Raw genomic sequence first — 10,000 nt, 5'->3', positions numbered from 1 at the left:
ACACACAGACATACATACACACAACCACAGAGACACACAGACACCCATACACAACCACAGAGACCCACAGACACCCATACACACAACCACAGAGACACACAGACACCCATACACACAACCACAGAGACACACAGACACACATACACACAACCACAGAGACACAAACAGACACACAGACACACAACCACAGAGACACATAGACACCCATACTCACAACCACAGAGACACACAGACACACAACCACAGACACACATACACCCATACACACAACCACAGAGACACACAGCAACCCACACACACAACCACAGAGACACACAGACACCCACACACACAACCACAGAGACACACAGACACACATACACATACACACAACCACAGAGACACACAGACAGACAACCAGAAGAGATACACAGACACCCATACACACAGACACACATACACACAACCACAGAGACACACAGACACACATACACACAACTACAGAGACACAGACATACATACACACAACAACAGAGACACACAGACATACATACACACAACCACAGAGACACACAGACACCCATACACAACCACAGAGACCCACAGACACCCATACACACAACCACAGAGACACACAGACACCCATACACACAACCACAGAGACACACAGACACACATACACACAACCACAGAGACACAAACAGACACACAGACACACAACCACAGAGACACATAGACACCCATACTCACAACCACAGAGACACACAGACACACAACCACAGAGACACAGACACACATACACAACCACAGAGACACACAGACACCCATACTCACAACCACAGAGACACACAGACACACAACCACAGAGACACAGACACACATACACACAACTACAGACACACACAGACACACATACACACAACCACAGAGACACACAGACACACAGACACCCATACACAATCACAGAGACACACAGACACCCATACACACAACCACAGAGACACACAGACACCCATACACACAACCACAGAGACACACAGACAGACACACACACAACCACAGAGACACACAGACACCCATACACACAACCACAGAGACACACAGACACCCATACACACAACCACAGAGACACACAGACACCCATACACACAACCACAGAGACACACAGACACACATACACACAAAAACAGAGACACACAGACACCCATACACACAACAACAGAGACACACAGCCACACATACACACAACCACAGAGACCCATAGACACCCAGATCTCAGAGAGACCCACAGATTAAAACAGTTGGCTACGTACGGTGCTAAAGAAGTTTAATTTACACACGTACATACAAAGACAAAGATCCCCCGTCTAGCCTCTAGCAGGCTGTAGGGGCAAGTGTGTCAGTAGCACCTACACACAGACAAAGATCCCCCGTGTAGCCGCTAGCAGGCTGTAGGGGCAAGTGCTATCAGTAGCACCTACACACAAAGATCCCCCGTGTAGCCTCTAGCAGGCTGTAGGGGCAAGTGCTGTTAGTAGCACCTACACACAGACAAAGATCCCCCGTGTAGCCTCTAGCAGGCTGTAGGGGCAAGTGCTGTCAGTAGCACCTACACACAGACAAAGATCCCCCGTGTAGCCTCTAGCAGGCTGTAGGGGCAAGTGCTATCAGTAGCACCTACACACAAAGATCCCCCGTGTAGCCTCTAGCAGGCTGTAGGGGCAAGTGCTGTCAGTAGCACCTACACACAGACAAAGATCCCCCGTGTAGCCTCTAGCAGGCTGTAGGGGCAAGTGCTGTCAGTAGCACCTACACACAGACAAAGATCCCCCGTGTAGCACTCCCTTTAAGAGTGTGCTCCTAATGTCAGCTCGTTACCTGTATAAAAGACAGCTGGGGGCCAGAAATCTTTCTGATTGAGAGGGGGGTCAAATACCTATTTCCCTCATTAAAATGCAAATCAATTTATAACATTTTTGACATGCGTTTTTCCGGATTTTCTTGTTGTTATTCTGTCTCTAACTGTTCAAATAAACTTACCATTAAAATTATAGACTGATCATTTCTTTGTCAGTGGGCAAACGTACAAAATCAGCAGGGGATCAAATACTTTTTTCCCTCCCTGTATGAAGGCTACCGGCACTGTGGCTACACACAGAGGGGGTGGGTGGCCAGCACCACCACCACGCCCGGCCGCCTTTGTCTCTCCCCCAGTGCTAGCGGTGTTCACTACACCACCACGACCACTACACCACCACTACACCACCACCACCACTACACCACCACCGCTACACCACCACCGCTACACCACTACACCACCACGACACCACCACTACACCACCACCACCACTACACCACCACCACGATCAAAACCACCACCACACCACCACGACACCACCACCACCACTGCAGCACCTACTCAGTTGAGGCTGAGTCGACCTAGGGGACGCCCAGCACCTGTTCAAATGATCGTCACTGGTGGTGTTGACCGTGAGCGGGAATCGAACTCGGGTCGCCAGGTTCGTAGCGCAGTATGGGTCTCTGTGGGTCTCTGTGGGTCTCTATGAGTATGGGTCTCTGTGGGTCTGTGTGGGCCTCTATGAGTATGGGTCTCTGTGGGTCTCTGTGGGTCTCTATGAGTATGGGTCTCTGTGGGTCTCTGAGGGTCTCTATGAGTATGGGTCTCTGTGGGTCTGTGTGGGTCTCTATGAGTATGGGTCTCTGTGGGTCTCTGAGGGTCTCTATGAGTATGGGTCTCTGTGGGTCTGTGTGGGTCTCTATGAGTATGGGTCTCTATGGGTCTGTGTGGGTCTCTATGAGTATGGGTCTCTGTGGGTCTCTATGAGTCTGGGTCTCTGTGGGTCTCTATGGGTCTCTATGATTCTGGGTCTCTATGAGTCTGGGTCTCTGTGGGTCTCTATGAGTCTGGGTCTCTATGAGTATGGGTCTCTATGGGTCTCTATGAGTCTGGGTCTCTATGAGTATGGGTCTCTATGGGTCTCTATGAGTCTGGGTCTCTATGAGTGTGGGTCTCTGTGGGTCTCTATGGGTCTCTATGAGTCTGGGTCTCTGTGGGTCTCTATGAGTCTGGGTCTCTATGAGTATGGGTCTCTATGGGTCTCTATGAGTCTGGGTCTCTATGAGTATGGGTCTCTATGGGTCTCTATGAGTCTGGGTCTCTGTGGGTCTCTATGAGTCTGGGTCTCTGTGGGTCTGTGTGGGTCTCTATGAGTATGGGTCTCTGTGGGTCTCTATGGGTCTCTATGGGTCTCTATGAGTATGGGTCTCTGTGGGTCTCTATGGGTCTCTATGGGTCTCTATGAGTGTGGGTCTCTGTGGGTCTCTATGGGTCTCTATGAGTCTGGGTCTCTGTGGGTCTGTGTGGGTCTCTATGAGTATGGGTCTCTGTGGGTCTGTGTGGGTCTCTATGAGTATGGGTCTCTGTGGGTCTCTATGAGTCTGGGTCTCTGTGGGTCTCTATGGGTCTCTATGATTCTGGGTCTCTATGAGTCTGGGTCTCTGTGGGTCTCTATGAGTCTGGGTCTCTATGAGTATGGGTCTCTATGGGTCTCTATGAGTCTGGGTCTCTACGAGTATGGGTCTCTATGGGTCTCTATGAGTCTGGGTCTCTGTGGGTCTCTATGAGTCTGGGTCTCTGTGGGTCTGTGTGGGTCTCTATGAGTATGGGTCTCTGTGGGTCTCTATGGGTCTCTATGGGTCTCTATGAGTATGGGTCTCTGTGGGTCTCTATGGGTCTCTATGGGTCTCTATGAGTGTGGGTCTCTGTGGGTCTCTATGGGTCTCTATGAGTCTGGGTCTCTGTGGGTCTGTGTGGGTCTCTATGAGTATGGGTCTCTGTGGGTCTCTATGGGTCTCTATGGGTCTCTATGAGTATGGGTCTCTGAGGGTCTCTATGAGTATGGGTCTCTGTGGGTCTCTATGGGTCTCTATGAGTCTGGGTCTCTGTGGGTCTCTATGAGTCTGGGTCTCTGTGGGTCTGTGTGGGTCTCTATGAGTATGGGTCTCTGTGGGTCTCTATGGGTCTCTATGGGTCTCTATGAGTATGGGTCTCTGTGGGTCTCTATGGGTCTCTATGGGTCTCTATGAGTGTGGGTCTCTGTGGGTCTCTATGGGTCTCTATGAGTCTGGGTCTCTGTGGGTCTGTGTGGGTCTCTATGAGTATGGGTCTCTGTGGGTCTGTGTGGGTCTCTATGAGTATGGGTCTCTGTGGGTCTCTATGAGTCTGGGTCTCTGTGGGTCTCTATGGGTCTCTATGATTCTGGGTCTCTATGAGTCTGGGTCTCTGTGGGTCTCTATGAGTCTGGGTCTCTATGAGTATGGGTCTCTATGGGTCTCTATGAGTCTGGGTCTCTACGAGTATGGGTCTCTATGGGTCTCTATGAGTCTGGGTCTCTATGAGTGTGGGTCTCTGTGGGTCTCTATGGGTCTCTATGAGTCTGGGTCTCTGTGGGTCTCTATGAGTCTGGGTCTCTGTGGGTCTGTGTGGGTCTCTATGAGTATGGGTCTCTGTGGGTCTCTATGGGTCTCTATGGGTCTCTATGAGTATGGGTCTCTGTGGGTCTCTATGTGTCTCTATGGGTCTCTATGAGTGTGGGTCTCTGTGGGTCTCTATGGGTCTCTATGAGTCTGGGTCTCTGTGGGTCTGTGTGGGTCTCTATGAGTATGGGTCTCTGTGGGTCTCTATGGGTCTCTATGGGTCTCTATGAGTATGGGTCTCTGAGGGTCTCTATGAGTATGGGTCTCTGTGGGTCTGTGTGGGTCTCTATGAGTATGGGTCTCTGTGGGTCTCTATGAGTCTGGGTCTCTATGAGTATGGGTCTCTGTGGGTCTGTGTGGGTCTCTGTGGGTCTGTGTGGGTCTCTACGAGTATGGGTCTCTGTGGGTCTGTGTGGGTCTCTATGAGTATGGGTCTCTATGAATCTGGGTCTCTGTGAGTCTTTATGGGTGTGCTGGTATAAATGTCCACGTGGCGATGATGATTATGATGATGATATCAGCCACTCTGCTGTCTCGCTATCACTCGTGGTAGCGAGACAGCAGCTAAGTAGCGCCTCACGTGGTGAACATGAACACAATCTCCTGCCGAGGGAGGGATGGAGCTGCTGGTAGGAATGTTTGGGTAGCTCGGTCAATGGCCAGGGTCAACAGTGGCACCACCACGTGGTGTTGGTGGTGCGTTCAGCACAAGATGCCCGACTGTGAGGGCGGGGACAAGCCGGCGTGAGTCGGTGAAACGTTGAGTTTTATAAGGGGGGCACCACGGGGTGACCAGCCCCTCCCCACCCAGCCACACCCCTCCCACCCCCCACCCAGCCCCTCCCCACCCAGCCCCTCCCCACTCAGCCCTACCCCTCCCACCCCCCACCCAGCCCCTCCCACCCAGCCCCTCCCCACTCAGCCCCTCCCACCCCTCCCACCCCTCCCACCCAGCCCCACCCCTCCAACCCCCCACCTAGCCCCTCCCCTTCCACCCAGCCACACCCCTCCCCACCCTCCCCACCCCCCCACCCAGCCCCTCCCCACTCAGCCCCACCCCTCCCACCCACCCCCCACCCAGCCCCTCCCACCCAGCCCCTCCCTCCCCACCCTCCCCACCCAGCCCCCTCCCCTCCCATTGTTGGATGCACGACGGACGGACGGACGGCCACAACAACAACAACAATCCCCTGTGGGCTGGTGGTGATGGTGGTGGTGATGGAGGTGGTGATGGTGGTGGTGATGGTGGTGGTGATGGTGGTGATGGTAGTGATGATGGTGGTGCTGGTGATGGTGGTGATGGTGGTGATGATGGTGGTGGTGGTGGTGCTGGTGGTGATGGTGGTGATGGTGGTGATGATGATGGTGATGGTAGTGATGATGGTGGTGGTGGTGATGATGGTGGTGGTGGTGATGATGGTGGTGGTGGTGATGATGGTGGTGGTGGTGATGATGGTGGTGGTGGTGATGATGGTGGTGGTGATGGTGATGGTAGTGATGATGGTGGTGGTGGTGATGATGGTGGTGGTGGTGATGGTGGTGATGGTGGTGGTGGTGGTGATGATGATGGTGATGGTAGTGATGATGGTGGTGGTGGTGATGATGGTGGTGGTGGTGATGATGGTGGTGGTGGTGATGATGGTGGTGGTGGTGATGGTAGTGATGATGGTGGTGGTGGTGATGATGGTGGTGGTGGTGATGGTGGTGATGGTGGTGATGATGGTGGTGGTGGTGATGATGGTGGTGGTGGTGATGATGGTGATGGTAGTGATGATGGTGGTGGTGGTGATGATGGTGGTGGTGGTGATGATGGTGGTGGTGGTGATGATGGTGGTGGTGGTGATGATGGTGGTGGTGGTGATGGTGATGGTAGTGATGATGGTGGTGGTGGTGATGATGGTGATGGTGGTGATGATGGTGGTGGTGGTGATGATGGTGGTGGTGGTGATGGTGGTGGTGATGGTGGTGGTGATGGTGGTGGTGATGGTGGTGGTGATGGTGGTGATGGTGGTGGTGATGGTGGTGGTGATGGTGGTGGTGATGGTGGTGGTGGTGGTGATGGTGGTGGTGATGGTGGTGGTGATGGTGGTGGTGATGGTGGTGGTGATGGTGGTGGTGATGGTGGTGGTGGTGATGGTGGTGGTGATGGTGGTGGTGATGGTGGTGATGGTAGTGGTGGTGATGGTAGTGGTGGTGATGATGGTGGTGATGGTGGTGGTGGTGGTGATGGTGGTGGTGGTGATGGTGGTGGTGGTGGTGATGATGATGGTGGTGATGATGATGGTGATGATGGTGGTGGTGGTGATGGTGGTGATGGTGGTGGTGGTGATGGTGATGGTGGTGATGGTAGTGGTGGTGATGGTGGTGGTGATGATGGTGGTGGTGGTGATGGTGGTGATGGTGGTGGTGGTGGTGATGGTGGTGGTGATGGTGGTGATGATGATGGTGGTGGTGATGATGGTGGTGGTGATGGTGGTGGTGATGGTGGTGATGATGATGGTGGTGATGGTGGTGGTGGTGATGGTGGTGGTGATGATGGTGGTGATGGTGGTGATGGTGGTGATGGTGATGGTGGTGATGATGGTGGTGGTGGTGATGATGGTGGTGATGATGATGGTAGTGGTGATGATGGTGGTGATGATAGTGATGGTGGTGATGATGGTGATGGTGATGATGGTGGTGATGGTGATGGTAGTGATGATGGTGATGGTGGTGATGGTGGTGATGGTGATGGTGGTGATGATGGTGGTGATGATGATGATGGTGGTGGTGATGATGATGGTGGTGGTGGTGATGGTGGTGGTGATGGTGATGATGGTGATGATGGTGATGATGGTAGTGATGGTGATGGTGGTGATGGTGGTGGTGATGATGGTGATGGTGGTGATGATGATGATGGTGGTGATGGTGGTGGTGATGGTGGTGATGATGATGGTGATGATGGTGATGATAGTGATGGTGATGGTGGTGATGATGATGATGGTGGTGGTGATGGTGGTGGTGGTGATGATGATGGTGGTGATGGTGGTGATGGTGATGGTGGTGATGGTGGTGATGGTGGTGGTGATGATGGTGGTGATGATGGTGGTGATGATGGTGATGGTGGTGATGATGGTGGTGATGATGGTGATGGTGATGATGATGGTGGTGATGATGGTGATGGTGGTGATGATGATGGTGGTGATGATGGTGATGATGGTGATGGTGGTGATGGTGGTGGTGATGGTGATTGAGTGAATGAGGGAGTGGGTAAGTGAGGAAGTGAATTAGTAAATTAACGAGTGGGTGAATGAGTGGGTGAATGAGTAAGTGAATGAGTGAGTGAACGAGTGAATGAGTGAGTGAATGAGGGAGTGAATGAGTAAGTGAGTGAGTAAGTGAATGAGTGAGTGAACGAGTGGGCGAATGAGTGAGTGGGTGACTGAGTTAGTGAATGAGTGAGTGGTTGAGTGAATGAGTGGCTGAGTGAATGACTGTCTGAGTGGTTGGCTGAGCTAGTGAATGAGTAAGTGGTTGAGTGAATGAGTGGTTGAGTGAATGAGTGGCTGAGTGAGTGCGTGACCGAGTTAGTGAATGAGTGAGTGGTTGAGTGAATGAGTGGCTGAGTGAGTGGGTGACCGAGTTAGTGAATGAGTGAGTGGTTGAGTGAATGAATGGCTGAGTGAGTGGATGACCGAGTTAGTGAATGAGTGAGTGGTTGAGTGAATGAGTGGCTGAGTGAGTGGGTGACCGAGTTAGTGAATGAGTGAGTGGTTGAGTGAATGAGTGGCTGAGTGAATGAGTGGCTGAGTTAGTGAATGAATGAGTGGTTGAGTGACTGAGTTAGTGAATGAGTGAGTGGTTGAGTGAATGAGTGGCTGAGTTAATTACTGTCTGAGTGGTTGGCTGAGTTAGTGAATGAGTGAGTGGCTGAGTGAATGATTGTCTGAGTGAGTGGTTGGCTGAGTTAGTGAATGAGTGAGTGGTTGAGTGAATGAGTGGCTGAGTGAATGAGTGGCCGAGTTAGTGAATGAGTGAGTGGTTGAGTGAATGAGTGGCTGAGTGAATGAGTGGCCGAGTTAGTGAATGAGTGAGTGGTTGAGTGAATGAGTGGCTGAGTGAATGAGTGGTTGAGTTAGTGAATGAGTGAGTGGCTGAGTGAATGAGTGGCTGAGTGAATGAGTGGCTGAGTTAGTGAATGAGTGAGTGGTTGAGTGAATGAGTGGCTGAATGAATGAGTGAGTGGTTGAGTGAATGAGTGGTTGAGTGAATGAGTGGTTGAGTGAATGAGTGGCTGAGTGAATGAGTGGTTGAGTGAATGAGTGGCTGAGTGAATGAGTGGCTGAGTGAATGAGTGGCTGAGTTAGTGAATGAGTGGTTGAGTGAATGAGTGGCTGAGTGAATGAGTGGCTGAGTGAATGAGTGGCTGAGTGAATGAGTGGCTGAGTTAGTGAATGAGTGGTTGAGTGAATGAGTGGCTGAGTGAATGAGTGGCTGAGTGAATGAGTGGCTGAGTTAGTGAATCAGTGGTTGAGTGAATGAGTGAATGAGTGGATGAGTGAATGACTGCGTGAGTGGCTGAGTGAACGAGTCCGCGGGCTCATTCCTCAATCTTTGAATGGCTTCATAACTTATGAATGAATGAACGCGGCGAGTCGATCACCGATTGGCCAATCCTCGCGGAACCGCCTTGACCAATGAGAACGCTGCGAGCGAGCGAGTTCGGAAATACTTCGGCAACTTCCGGAGGAGCTCGGCTATGAGAGGCGAGGGGAGAGGGGCGGGGCGCGGCTTGGCCACGCCCCCCTCGGCTCTCCTCGTTAAAACCGAACCCCGAGCGAGGGAGCGAGGTGGACTGCGATCGCTTTTTAAAAATAATTACAAAAAAATCTCTCTAATTTTTTTTCGTTAATTATCTCAACGGCGAAGTGAATAAGTTTACATTTCCAATCACAGTGAGGTTGATGAGGTATTTTATTATATTTTTTTTAATTATCAAATAAAAAAATGTAGATGAGTGTTTTAAATTAGCGGTGCGCGTGCCGCCCAGCTTCCGTTTTAATTTTTTTGCGCGGGAAAATCTTGGCCACACTCGACGAAGAGGGGTGGGAGAGAGTTCATTATTAACAAATTGTTAAAGCTATTAAAGTTACTGCCTTGTAAGTCTCCTCGAGGCGTAGCGACGTCGATATAATAATACGTCCGCTGTTGGCAAGCCTCATAGACGCATTTTATTTTTTAACTTCTGAGGTAAATTTTTTTAAAAGTTGAAGGTTTGTGGAGTCGCAGGCGATAGAAGTTGCTTTAGTTGGAGACATCTGAGGGACTCTGCTGTCTTAGATTCGACTTGTTAGGCCGTCAACTCAAGCCGAGTCAACAACAACAACAACCAACCACCAACACCAACAACCAACCACCACCAACCACAACACCAATACACAACAACCACCACCAACCACAACACCAATACACAACAACCACCACCACCAACCACAACACCAATACACAACCACCACCAACTACAACACCAATACACAACAACCAC

General features: G+C 51.4%; 1 protein-coding gene across 1 annotated transcript in view; it reads left to right on the top strand.

The window, feature by feature from the left end:
- LOC116958295 (protein FAM43A-like) overlaps positions 1 to 10,000 on the top strand; it is a 202,733-nt gene that overhangs the window by 136,726 nt on the left and 56,007 nt on the right. The window lies entirely within an intron of this gene.

Source organism: Petromyzon marinus, chromosome 75 (genome assembly GCF_048934315.1).
Source record: "Petromyzon marinus isolate PM22_M1 ecotype Great Lakes invasive population chromosome 75, UKy_Petmar_22M1.pri1.0, whole genome shotgun sequence".
NCBI classification, from domain to species: Eukaryota; Metazoa; Chordata; class Hyperoartia; order Petromyzontiformes; family Petromyzontidae; genus Petromyzon; species Petromyzon marinus.
The sequence above is the reverse complement of the archived record's forward strand: the minus strand, read 5'-3'. Positions and strand labels throughout refer to the sequence as shown.